Source organism: Oryctolagus cuniculus, chromosome 6, assembly GCF_051225735.1.
Source record: "Oryctolagus cuniculus isolate XC-2025 breed Fujian yellow rabbit chromosome 6, ASM5122573v1, whole genome shotgun sequence".
Lineage (NCBI taxonomy): Eukaryota > Metazoa > Chordata > Mammalia > Lagomorpha > Leporidae > Oryctolagus > Oryctolagus cuniculus.
In genome coordinates this window covers 137,482,935-137,496,690 of record NC_142872.1, presented here as the reverse complement: position 1 = coordinate 137,496,690, position 13,756 = coordinate 137,482,935, and the positions used below count along the sequence as shown (strand labels likewise).

Genomic DNA, 13,756 nt, shown 5'->3' with positions numbered 1-13,756 from the left:
ATAGTACAATATTTGCATACAACCTGTGCACATAACACTGTATACAAGAAATCACCTCTAAATTAACTACAATACTCAGTATGATGTGTTATATAAAAGTTGTTATAGTCTATCTCTTTAGGGAATTATGACAAGAAATTGTGTACATAATCAATGTAAGCACTTTTTTCTAAAGATCCTCCATATTTATGAGTTTAGATTCATGATTTATCCAAAGATTGAAAACATTAGAAAAACAAAATAGCAAGAAAATATGAATGTCCTAATTCCACAAAAAAGAGAAAATGCATTCTTTTCCTCACTTTTTTTCTTTTAGGCTCTCAACAGATTGGGTTGTGCCCACTCACTGGTGAACGTGAATCTTCCTGACTCAGTCTGCTGATGCAAGAATGGATCTCTTCTGGAATCACCCTCATAGACACATCAATAAATAATGTTTCACCAAATACAGGGTCATTTCTTAGCCCTTTTACACTTGTTCATAAAATTCATCACAGAAAAATGGTCAATGTAACTCTGTGCAGAAGAAGACAAACTTTATACAAGAATTGAGGATCATTTGATGTTGTTGAAGTAGGGAAACTTTTCATATGTAGGACATGCAAAGAACATTTAAGTTAAGAATTTCTAATCACTAACAGACACCATTAAATCACACTGTGTGAAGATATTAGAAAACAAAGTATTTAGGATATATGAATAACTATTAATAATATGTTAGACCAAAGACAATATAATAGAAAAATGAGCAAGAGAATTGAGTAAGTATTTCAGAAAGGGAATAAACAAATGTCCAAGAGACAAATTAAATGTTCTCAATCTCATTAATATTTATGAAAATGCAAATAAAAGCCAAAAGCCAGAGTGCAAAATTAAGAAGAAAATAATACTAATTGCGGGAAAAACTGTGGCATAATTGTAAAATGAGATGAAGAAACAAACTGCATTTGACACAATCTATGAAAAACTGAGGAAAAATGAAAAGTAATGTATGATTGCATCTAAATTACATGTTGTTGAACTATATAAAACTTTGCAATAGATATTAAAGTGAAAGGTTACAGGCATTTGACAGAAACCAAGCTCAAATTTCCATATTTGGAGGAAGGAAGATAGAAGGCATGCATTCAGCCTTCTTTAGGGCACATTTTGAACTGCTACAGAGGGAAGCAGAGATCAAGCAGGGACTGCCATTCTCATGGCAAAGGCAAAGTGCCAATCAGAATTTGAGAGGTCTGACATGTTTGGGAAAAGGTATGGAAATGAATTAAGATATAGTTTAGGACCCCATAGGTATGTTAAATATTTCATTTCTGGCATTGTGGTACAGCACCTGCAAGTCACCACCTGCAATGTTAGCATACCATGTGGGTATTGGGTCAACTCCTGGCGACTCCACTTTTCATCCAACTCCCTTCTAAAACACCTGGTATATAGAGCATATATAAAATATTAATAAATAAGTATTAAGCTATTTTAAGATAAGACATTCCATTTTAAATAAGATGATTTAATTTCAGATGTCTTTTATGACTTAACTAGAAATTTTGAAAGTGAAATAAACATAAAGAAAAGGAAGGGGATAGGTTTGTGACTCATTGAGTTAAGCCACGGGTTGGGGCCCCCACAATCGAGTCCAGCCCAACCTGTGCTTCATTTCCAGCTTTCTGCTAATGCAATTCTGTGAGGTAGCAGGTGATAGCTCAAGTAGTTGAATTCCTGTTACCCAGATTGGACACCCACATTGAGTTCTGGGCTCCTGCTATTGGCCTGTCTCAGCCATTTGGGAAATGAACCAGAGGATAGAAATTTCTCTCTCTCCCCCCTCCCTCTTTCCATCACTGACACTCAAATAAAAATTAATTAATTAAAAATGGACTAAGAAAGTGGAAAAACTGAGATGTTTATAATAACATATTCTGTAGTATCAGAGATAAATTACTAGAAATATCTATTTGTAGTGCTCAATGTCCCCAAATATAGAATATTAATTTATAGTTTATGTTTTTCTTTCTTTCTATATAAAAATATCTAGTGTTATTTTGTATTAAGTCTCAATATTTTTAATTTTTATACATTCATTGTTATGCATGTGTATTTGGCTAGCTCTGTACCAGATCAAAATGTTTGTTAGGAATATTGACATTACTTTTCAACACTGTCTAATTTTGTCTCACAGTTGAGCAATTTTGAAGTTTGTTTTGTATTTGTTTGCTCAGACATGCAGAACAAATACACTAATCAGTTTTGAATGTGAGTTGTGAATGGTGTTTATCTAGTGCTAGAGGATTTTTCATGATATTATTTCTAAAGATAATCAGCTAGTTGGTCTCAGATGAATAGCAATTCATTAACTTAATTAGCCCATGTAGGAGGTACAAAGGACAAGAGAAGTGGGCGGCCACTGGCAAGTATTTCACACAATGCTTGTAGAGAAAAGTTTTTACAGAAAAAAATGGAAAAAGAATTAAAAACAAACAACAGAAACAACTTTATGAAACCATTTCCTTCACATTGAAAATCAATTATTCCCAGACCACAACTCTTATCCTGGAGGAAAGAAAGGAAACACAAGCAGAACACGCAAATATAGATACCCTGAACTCATCTTAACATTGCTATAAATAGGTGAAGGCCATTATATGATTATATAAAAAATGGAAGTCATCATTAAAAGTGTGCAGTTTTGGTTCTATTCCTTGGTAATTAAAGTTGTTATCAACTTAAATGAAACCGTTAAAACTATAAAATGATTTTAGTAAGCCTCATGGTAAACAAAAGGCAAAATTTACAAAATCAAATTCAAAATTCAGCATTTATTTTAAAAATTATATTTATTTATTTGGGTGAGAAGGGGGGGAGGGAGGGAGAGAGAGAGAGAGAGAGACAAAGACCTCCCATTCATTGGTTCACTTCCTTGGTGCTGACAATTGTCAGGGCTGCACCAGGCTGAAGTTGGAAAGTTGGAAGTAAAAAAACCTAACCCAGGCCTTCCACATGGGTAACATGAACCGAATTCTTGAGCTATCACCAGCTTCTTCCCAGAATAGCAGGAATCTGAAGTTGAGAGACGAGCCAGTACTTAAACCCAGGCATTTCCAAATCAGGTACAGGTATCTTAATCATTAGGCCAAAAACTCCTGCCCCCAATTCCAATGCAGCAATGTAATAGACTTGTAAGCACTGATACAAATTACCCTGGAAAAATATCTTTACACTTGTGCCACTGAATAATGACGATAGTCTAATGCTGTATTTGTTTACTGTTGACTTCAATGTTACTCACTAATCAAATTAATTAAAAATATGCAACCATTTCCCTGAGTGGTTAGCCACTAGTCACAATAACCAAGCAAAAGTGATTCAAAATTTTAAACTATGAAGGAAAACCATGGGACATAAATTATGCAGCAATTATACACTCAACTAATTATCAAGTTCAGTTTTTAACAATCTTCTAAGGTCAGATTTCACTGATGATAAGTTATATGTTGAGAATATTTTTGTCTTAGATAAAAAAGTTATGAAATATGAATTAGAAAATATTCAAATAATTAAATAATTTCATCCTTAATTTATTTTAATAATTCTGAGTACCTTGTGTGTATCTTAAAATGTTGAATTAAGTAAATCAGTGATCTATTTTTTTGAAAAATTTATTTATTTATTATTTGAAAGGCAGAGTTATAGAGAGGCAGAGAAAGATGAGAGAGGTCTTCTATCCACTCCGAAAATGGCCCCAATGGCTGGAGCTGTGGCGATCTGAAGCTAGGAGCCAGGAGCTTCCTCTGGGTCTCCCATGAGGGTACAGAGGACCAAGGACTTGGGCCATCTTCTACTGCTTTCCCAGGCCATAGCAGAAAGCTGGATGAGATATGGAGCAGTCGGGACTTGGACCGCCACCTATATGGTATGCCGGCACTGTAGTGCCAGCTTTACCAGCCGCTACACGACAGCGCTGGCTCCAGTGATCTATTTTGAAACTGATTTATATAAAGGCTAAAAAGTAAATTTATATGTTCCAAATCAACTAATAATAAGTGTACTGTTTCCTGTGTGCTTATTGTAAAATTCTTTTCTTCTACTATTCTCATATATTCTTTGATTTTTAAATTAACATAAGGATGTCACAGATTCTCATAGATAATTTGGATATACAATGCTGAGAATATGTTCTGAATAATCTTTTTGTGTAAAACCTATTAGAATTAAAAATTAATTAGAAAAAAATCAAGGCCAAATGAGGATTGAGGGTAATTAAGTGCTAAAGTGTTCAGAAAGATGTGTTTAATTAGCCCTTTGGTGTAGGCTTAGGCCCAGAGACAGGTTGGTGACTTGCAGGTGAGAATTAAACTGTTCTAATTATAAAGCAAGAAAAGGCTTCCAGATAGATTCTTCTATGTACTATTTTAAGAAATAAATGAAACTCAGGAAGCTGCACAAGAGGACAAGAACATATATTCAAGACATTATTAAGATGTTTTAATAAGCAAAACTATTGATAAAATGTTTACTAAATGTTAAAAGACATTTTCCATGTTTCTAACCTATAAATATTAGACAATTTGTTAAAGTAATATGTGTGACTGGATATATTAAGACATTATCCCTCTGGCAAAAAAAATGGCTAATATATACATATATATATTTAAAATATTAATTTTTCATTGGAAAGGCATAAAGATAGAACGTGATAGAAACAAAGGGAGGTCTTCCATTTATCAGTCCACTCCCTACGTGTCCCAAGCAGCCAAGACTGGGCCAAGCCAAAGCCAGGAGCTCTGAACTCAATCCAGGTCTCCCATGTAGGTGGCAAGAACTCAAGTTCTTGGGACACTGATGTTGCCTCCAGGAGAGAGCATTAGTAGGAAACTGGATTTTGAGTGGAACCAGGACTTGAACCTAACTTTCTAATAATGAATGTGAGCATCCCAAGGGGACATTTTTACACCTGCACCAAATCCTACCCCTGATTAAAATATTTTATATAATTTAGTCAAAATCATAAAAGAGCTACCTTGAGAGTAACTGATGCTGGAAACCAAGGAGGAAAGGATATCGAATACAATGATTAGCAAGAGTACTGCTAACGTAAATAATCTTGACCTATGAACTTCCACTTGTGGAACATCATTTAAGTATTACACCAGTGATGGAGTTATAGGAAACAATATTCCATAAAGCTGACATCCTCAATCTAAGGTCCAACCAGGAAGAAGACCATCCTGCATCTTATCTTGAGGCAAAAGTCTTCTGGATACTGAAGAGACTAAATGCCGACATGGTATTCCGTACTCTGAAAATGCATTCCTGGAAAAATATGTAATAAAATCATGTCTAGGAAACTCAGAAGCTATTGCTACCTTTAGATATGGTCAAGATTGTAACCTTACTTGGTTCCAACACCAACAACAGATATAACCAGGAGGAAGTGGATGTCCACATTCTGTTAGACATGTCTTGGAGAAAACTCATATGTGCACACGACAAAAACAAAAACAAACAAACAAAAAAAAAAACGAATAAAAAAATGAGTATGGAAAGGTATGCTAAATCCGCGTCAGGCCTCAGAGTGTTTCCTGAGGCCTGTAAGCATGCCAGGAAGACTGAAGTGTGCCGAACCTGCAGTAATTGAAGAATGTTGGCAGATCTGCCTCTTGGACCTTGAGAGTATGGCTTGGCCATAGAGGTTCATGATGTAAGAGCATCTTTTATGTTTTTTAAAGTATTTATTTATTTATTTGAAAGGCAAAGTTAAATAGAGAGAAGAAACAGAGGCTGGGCCATGCTGGGCCAGGCCAAAGCTGAGAGCCATGTGCTTCATCAGGCTCTCCCACATGGGTGCAGGGTCCCAGGTACTTCTGCCTTGGCAGGAATATTACCAAAGTGTTGGATAGGAAGTGAAGCAGCTGCGGCCCAAACTGGCACCCATATGAGGTGCTGGCATCAGCTTAACAGACAGCAGCTCAGCCTGCTGCGCCACAATGCCAGCCCCAGCAGGACTGTCTTTTAAAAATGACGTGCTGAGGTCAGATAATGGGACTCTGATAAAACACAGTTGGCATGCTTTGGAAATCCACATTCATTGGTGACATGCTGCTCAAATTGGCTTGGACCACAACTTAACATCAAAGGAAGTAAAGGAAGTGCGGCACGTTTGTTCTTTCTTGATGGAAAAAAAAAAAAAAAAAAAAAACCAGTGTATGAGAAAAGAGAAGTGTCTGTACAGACATGAGCAGTGGACACATTCAAATGTCCCATTGCTGATCAGAACATTAAAGATTAACATTGTGAAATCAATGACCACAGCAGATAAGCTTTTAAAGTTGTCTACAAAATGCCTCATCTGGACTGACCAGAAGACAAGAGTATTATACTCTACGTTGTCAGAACGATGCCTTTGCTGAGACAGATCTAAGAAATAATTTGTACCGTTCAGACAAATCTTGAAAGATCACTATTGTGCAGTTACAGCAATAGGCTTTCATCCGGTCTGCCACCAGGCAGGCTCCAGAAGTCCTGCTCTGATGTTCTTCAATACATTGTAATAGGTTTTAGACTCAGAGTGAAAATGGGGACGATCCCAAGCAGCCAGATGAAAAAAAAAAAAAATGCAGGAACCATAGACACTGAGATCAAGCTAGTGCCTGTTCCTAGCCTGCCAGGAGCTCGTCCTCTTCCTACAGAGCCAAAAAAATGTTTCTGTCAACTCCTTCAACAGACCCTAGGTGATCCTCCAGCTGGGATGCACATTGCCCGCCACCACCCACTCTTACTGCCTATGCATCACTCTTAGGTTTGGGCAACCCATGCCCCACCTAAAGGGACCATCCATTCCTTTCATGAGGGCTCCAGGACCAATCCACTGTCCTAAGGACCTTACAAGGATGGGTGCTCGTACTGGAAAACATGGCAGCTCCTACCACATGATGACAACTCTGGGGCATTATGGAAAAAAGGGCACTTAAAAACCAGTAGATAAATAATTTATCTTATAAAGATATTTAGGTAAAAATACAATATTGGAAAGCATCAGCAGCAGCCTCATTAGGAGAATTCTAAAGGATGAAACATAGGCAGAAGGAACGTGAGTGTTCCAAATAGAAAGGTCTGAGATGCAAATGGGAAGAAATAATAAAAATGAGACAAGTATTTTGACATACTACTTAACTATATATAACACACTTATCATTATTTGATTATATATGGAAATAAATAATGGTGGTTTAAAATAGAAGTTAAATTAAATAAGATCAAAGAAACAAGTAACATAAGGAAACAGAGAAACAGAAATAAAGTAATTAAGCAGAGATTAGAGTATGAAAAAAGGATTATGATTAGTCAATTTTTCCATTCCAGAATGCAAATCAACATTCTTAATATGAGAAAAATATCCATGAGAAAATATATTGCTTACTATTTGCAATAGTCTATGAATGTGATATGTTGAACAGTAAATTTATAATTACATTAAAATTATGTAATTATAAACATAAATAAAGTTAAATTATATGAAAGTATAGAGTGTTAAGGATTAAAAATAAATAAATAAATAAAAGATTTATGATCTTCAATAACTGGATAAATAATTGAAATTTATTGATAAAATCCCACAATCCCTTCAAGCGATTTTTGTGGACATTGACAAGAAGATTTTAAAGATAGTGGCACTGCCTTTATTTGAAATTATGACTTATTATAAAATATATTAGTTAATAGGTAGAGAGAGTAAATAGCATACTAAGAGAGAATAGATAATCTAAACGTAGACCCATGCACAATATGAACACACCATTTACATAACTCAATAGTTAAGGGAATACTTTTTTAATGCATAGTGCTGAAATATGTAGCAACTAGGTGAAATAAAGGTGCTAGACTCCTACCTGATTCTGTACATATGATGAATTTCAACTGAAATGAAGATGTAGATTACAACATAAACAAAGCTTTATAAGCTTGGGATAATGATGCCTTTTAATGATGCAAAGTGCACTAGTAATAGAGGAACATTTGACAGTTTTGAAGATATTTGTGTAAGAATTGCTTTTTATTGAAGACACCATTAACACTATACAGCCAAGACACAAACTAGAGAAGATATTTGCTTCAAAAATACTTAATCAAAGAGGTAAGGATGCTCAAAAGCAACTCTATGGTGAAACATACAAAAAACAAAAGTATTTGTTATATTCATACAGAATTCTACACAGAAATGTCAGTGAATGGACCATAGCTGTGTGTCAATGTGACTGAATCTAAAACATAGAAATATAGTATTCAGTAAAAAAAAGTCATCCAAAATAATTCATACAACACTGATTCAATTATTGAATATTTAAAAAGGCCTCAATTTAGTATATTGTTTAAGATTAAATCCATAGTTTTCCTTTTAATTTGTATTGACTTATTTTATTTGAGAGACAGGGAAAAGACAGAGATAGACAGAGATCTTTCATTGCTGTTATTTCCCCAAATTCCCTCTACAGCCAGTACAAATGCCAGGACACAGCCACGAGACTAGAACTCAATCTGTCTCTTGCAAAGATGGCAGGGACCCACAAAATTGGGCCATCACTTTTGCCTCTCAGGGTGTAGATTAGCAGGAAGCCAAATCGGAAGTTGAGCTGGGACTTGAAACCAAGTGCTCCAATAAGGGATGCAAGCATCCCAAACAGGAACTTAACTGCTAGGTCAAAATCTGGCTCTTAAATCCATGAGTTTTGAAATCCTAAACTAAAGCCATGGTATAATAATCACAAAAATGTGTATATTGAATAATAAATATAGAAAAGAAAGTGTTGATTTGGAACATACTACAGAGAGACTCCTAGGATATTCTCAACAGAGATTTCTTTTATAGTATTCTTTGTTTATTATGTATACTTCACTTTAAAACTATGTTCTACTTTTAAATTATTAATTATTCCTCAAGCAGAAAATGAATGAACTAAAAGAACAATAACTCCTTTTTTTAATCCAATCACTATTTATTTAAATAATACTCCTTAATACTTTCCATGAAGTCAAAATAAGTAAATGTTGTGCATTTCTCATTAGAAGAGGAGGGTGTTAACAATTAACTAAGATTTTTTGAAATATTATATTTAATATAAGCATATAGATATCACATGATATAGTGTATTGCCTAGGGTTATTATTTTTAATTGTTGAATCCTACTGACAGAGGATGCACAAAATATTTTCTTGAACTATTGATTTGGCCTTGGGCATGGCTTTTTTCAGCCAGCATAAATGTGGAAAGAAGTGATCACCTACTGAAAAAGCCTCATGCGGTATGATATTATTCTGCCCAACTGCTTTATGGTACTGTGATCTTCATGTGAAGAGCATGCCTCACCATGCCTCTGATCCTAGGAGACTATGGGAATAATAAAGAAGAACTGCACCAGATCCACAGCATGGAGATCAGGCAAGCTTAGCAGAGCCACAGCCAACCAACTGACTCCACAGTGAGAAGTAAGTACCCATTGTTAAAAGCCACAGAGTCACTAGGTTGCAGAAATAACTAAGACGTATTGGAGCAATCTGGAAAGAATAATTCTTCCATCATTGTTAGTGTTAAGCTAGGCAAGACAGAGGTGATGGAATTTCACCTGGATTGAAAATGAGTTGACATTTGAGCAAGATTACTTAGCTCCTTATCTTATATTTATCAATTCTCAATCAGAGTAACGGAGTATGAGAATATATTGATTAATGCCTTAAATTACATTGGTAGCAAGTTTGGAGAAAAACTTTGGGAAAGCAATTTCAAAGCTATTATCAGTGCAAAGATGAGTAATGCAATAATGCTTAACTGATAATTTTTAATGAAAACCTGATTTTGCAAAAACTCATTTTTATATTTGAAATAATATTGCAATTCTCTAAATCAGTTTGCAATTTCTGTTGCTGCTCTCTTGAACACTATCTTTTTTTAATATTTTTAAAGATTTATTTTATTTATTTGAAAGACAGAGTTATGGAGAGAGGTAGAGACAGAGAGAGAGGTCTTCCATCCTATGGTTCATTTCTCAGATGGCCGCAATGGCCAGAGCTTTACCAATCGGAAGCCAGGAGCCAGAAGCTTCTTCCGGGTCTCCCACGCGGGTGCAGGGGCCCAAGGACTTGGGCCATCTTCCATTGCTAACTCAGGCCATAGCAGAGAGCAGGATTGGAAATGGAGCAGCCAGGACTAGAATCGGCACCCATATGGGATGGTGGCGCTTAGGCCAGGGCATTAACCTGCTGCGCCATGGTGCCAGCCCCTTGAACATTATCCTTTATATATGTTAACGTTAGTTTGGACACCACACACAACACACCTTATCATGAATCTGATTATAATCCCTTGTACTAATTCTCAGAGCACTGCTCACTTTTTTATATCAGCAGTCACAACACAATAACAGAATGATTTGTACAAATTCTTGATTGATATTTTTCTCTCCCTTCATAAATGAGTATAGAATCTACATCCATTTTTATTTTTTCTATAGACTACATGGACCATGCAGGTGCTCAAGAAATATGTACTGAAGAAGTCCATCAATACAGTGAAAGAACACATGCTATGATGCAAGTGGATCTGAATACGAAAAGCTATTCTATCTTTCACTAAATTTAGTAGTTGGATTGTTTTTATTTTTAATGTCCTTCATGTGCTCATTTTGAAAATTTATTATGGTGAGAATTGGAGAAATAGATGTCAACAATTCACATACATAGTAATTTTCAGTATTATTTAAATGTTTCTTGCAACATGTAGTAACTTAAGGAAACAGAAGAGGTACACATTTCTTTTTTCCCAATTCAATTTAGTATAAAATCTCATGGGAAAAATCCTCATGCAGGAATGAGAATATTTGAACAAATGATGTCTTTCATCAGTCTTCTACTACATAAGCAATAGGTTTCCACATGATCACTTCATGTTTAGCTCCTGCGGCCAATTTTCAAAATTGACCTATGTGTTCATTGCCCATATTACCTAAATACCATGTTTCTGTGGTTAATTATTTTGTTTACTCAGAGCATTAACAGTGGACATAAATGGAAATAAAGGACTTCAGAAAGACCTTTCTTTCAATTAAATTTATATTAACAAATATGTTTTTGCATTACAGCACTTAATGTCTGTCCTGAGAATTAGATATTTGGCTGCATCTTCCTGTCTGTTTTCTAGAAAGCCAGATTTCTAAGATTTTCACCTCTGCTCTCTTATGATCACCTTCATTATAAAATGGTTTTCTTATTGTCCTCGAGCTGCCTGGCTCTTTAGGAAACAGTAATACAGAGGCTAGGGTTTGTTAAATTATTTCCTTGGACTATGCAGAAGTGCCTTGCTGTGCTTTAATTTAAACTAATAGCATTTCTTCTAATGCGACTAAACAAATAAAATGCTAATAATTTAGCCTTTGTCTACCCCCTACTTGCTTTCCAAATATGAGATCATATAGTTGAGATGAAAGAAGACAGAAATTTACATGCTTTCTTTAACTAAGTAAAATTATAGATATGGGAAATAATCATTTTTCTTTCCTAATATCTCCAAGCAACTTTTTTTTTAACTTTTATTTAATGAATATAAATTTCCAAAGTACGGCTTATGGATTACAATGGCTTCCCCCCCATAACGTCCCTCCCACCCGCAACCCTCCCCTCTCCCACTCCCTCTCCCCTTCCATTCACATCAAGATTCATTTTCGATTCTCTTTATATACAGAAGATCAGTTTAGCACACATTAAGTAAAGATTTCAACAGTTTGCTCCCACACAGAAACATAAAGTGAAAAATAATAGATGATTTTTTAAATGATGATGAAATCAGATCAGACCTATTGTCATGTTTAATCCCAGTGAGAGTCAAGTTGGGAATTGATAATTTCTTCTTCTTCTTCTTTTTTTTTTTTTTTTTTTTTTGTTTACAGAAGATCAGTTTAGTATACATTAAGTAAAGCTTTCAACAGTTTGCACCCCCATAGAAACACAAAGTGAAATATACTGTTTGAGTACTCGTTATAGCATTAAGTCTCAATGTACAGCACGCTAAGGACAGAGATCCTACATGAGGAGCGAGTGCACAATGACTCCTATTGTTGACTTTACAAATTGATACTCTTGTTTATGGCCTCAGTAATCTCCCCATGCTCCAGTCATGAGTTTCCAAGGCTATGGAAGCCCCTTGAGTTCTCCGACTCTTATCTTGTTTAGACAAGGTCATAGTCAAAGTGGAGGTTCTCTCCTCCCTTCAGAGAAAGGTACCTCCTTCTTTGAAGACCTGTTCTTTCCACTGGGATCTCACTCACAGAGATCTTTCATTTAGGTTGTTGTTGGTTTTTTTTTTTTTTTTTTTTTTTTTTTTTTGCCAGAGTGTCTTGGCTTTCCATGCCTGAAATACTCTCATGGGCTTTTCAGCCAGATCGGAATGCCTTTAGGGCTGATTCTGAGGCCAGAGTGCTGTTTAGGACATCCGCCATTCTATGAGTCTGCTGAGTATCTCGCTTCCCATGTTGGATCACTCTCCCCTTTATTTATTCTATCAGTTAGTATTAGGAGGTACTAGACTTGTTTATGTGCTCCCTTTGACTCTTAGTCCTTTCATTATGATCAATTGTGAACTGAAAATTGATCACTTGGACTAGTGAGATGGCATTGGCACATGCCACCTTGATGGGATTGAATTGGAGTCCCCTGGTATGTTTCTAACTCTACCATTTGGGGCAAGTCAGCCTGAGCATGTCCCAAATTGTATCCAAGCAACATGATATGCAAGAAAACTCTTGACACTGTAACACTGACCTTCTTGTTCATGGAGAATATAGCCGGTAGGTTCTGTGAATGTGATTTTAAAATAGCTATGCTCCACATCTCTAATTCAGTTCAGTCTATCAGATAGGTTTTCTTCTTAAAAATCACATTTATTCATGTGTTTCTTTATAATTTAAATATCGCAAAAATTTATTCTTGTTGGCATACAGTTTTTGTTTTCTGAGAATCCTTCCAGATTTATGTTACCATCACCCAAAGAAGATTCAGAATTACTCTTATCATCCTAAATAATTTTCTCACTTTCCTTTTCTAGCTATCTGCTTACATCACAACCTGGGAAAGCTGCCATTGTATTCTACATAATTTAAGGCCATAAAGACAGGTTTTTGAAAGAATCATAGGCACTTATTACAGGACATTTTTTGTTTTGATTCTGTTTATATTTGGTAGAGTTTTACTTTTTCATCCAAATTAGTGAGTGTATAGGATTTTTCACTTAATCAGCATTCTCTGATGATCCACAAAACACATTTCTGCAGGACATGACTGTATGTGGATTTCTAAAAGGATTTCATGCTTGCATCAGTTTATAAATATTTGAATTGAGCAATTTATCTTTTCAGAGTAACTCTTCCATATTCACAAGAAAATACTCACGGTATGGTTTCTATTGCAAAGTTAGATACAGAGTAAGACGGATGGAGTAATAGGCAAGTATGAGATTCAGTGATCAACTTAATTGTGGAACATAGTAGATAAAGGCAAGACAACAGAAGCAAGAATTGAGATTTCTGTTTTGTGAATCACAAATTGCTATAGATTTATATAGATACAAACAGTAGTCCACACTGTCATGTAAAACCTAAGCAGATGTGAAATGATCTCTGTCCTCTCCTACATTCCTGGACTCCCTTACTACCAGCTCACCATCCTGCTGGTCCCAGAGGTTTCTATGGTTGCAGCAGTCTTTAGTCACTATGAC

General features: G+C 35.5%; 1 pseudogene; it reads right to left on the bottom strand.

The window, feature by feature from the left end:
- The window catches only part of LOC138850098 (small ribosomal subunit protein uS2-like), a 150,045-nt pseudogene that overhangs the window by 35,353 nt on the left and 100,936 nt on the right, over positions 1-13,756 (bottom strand).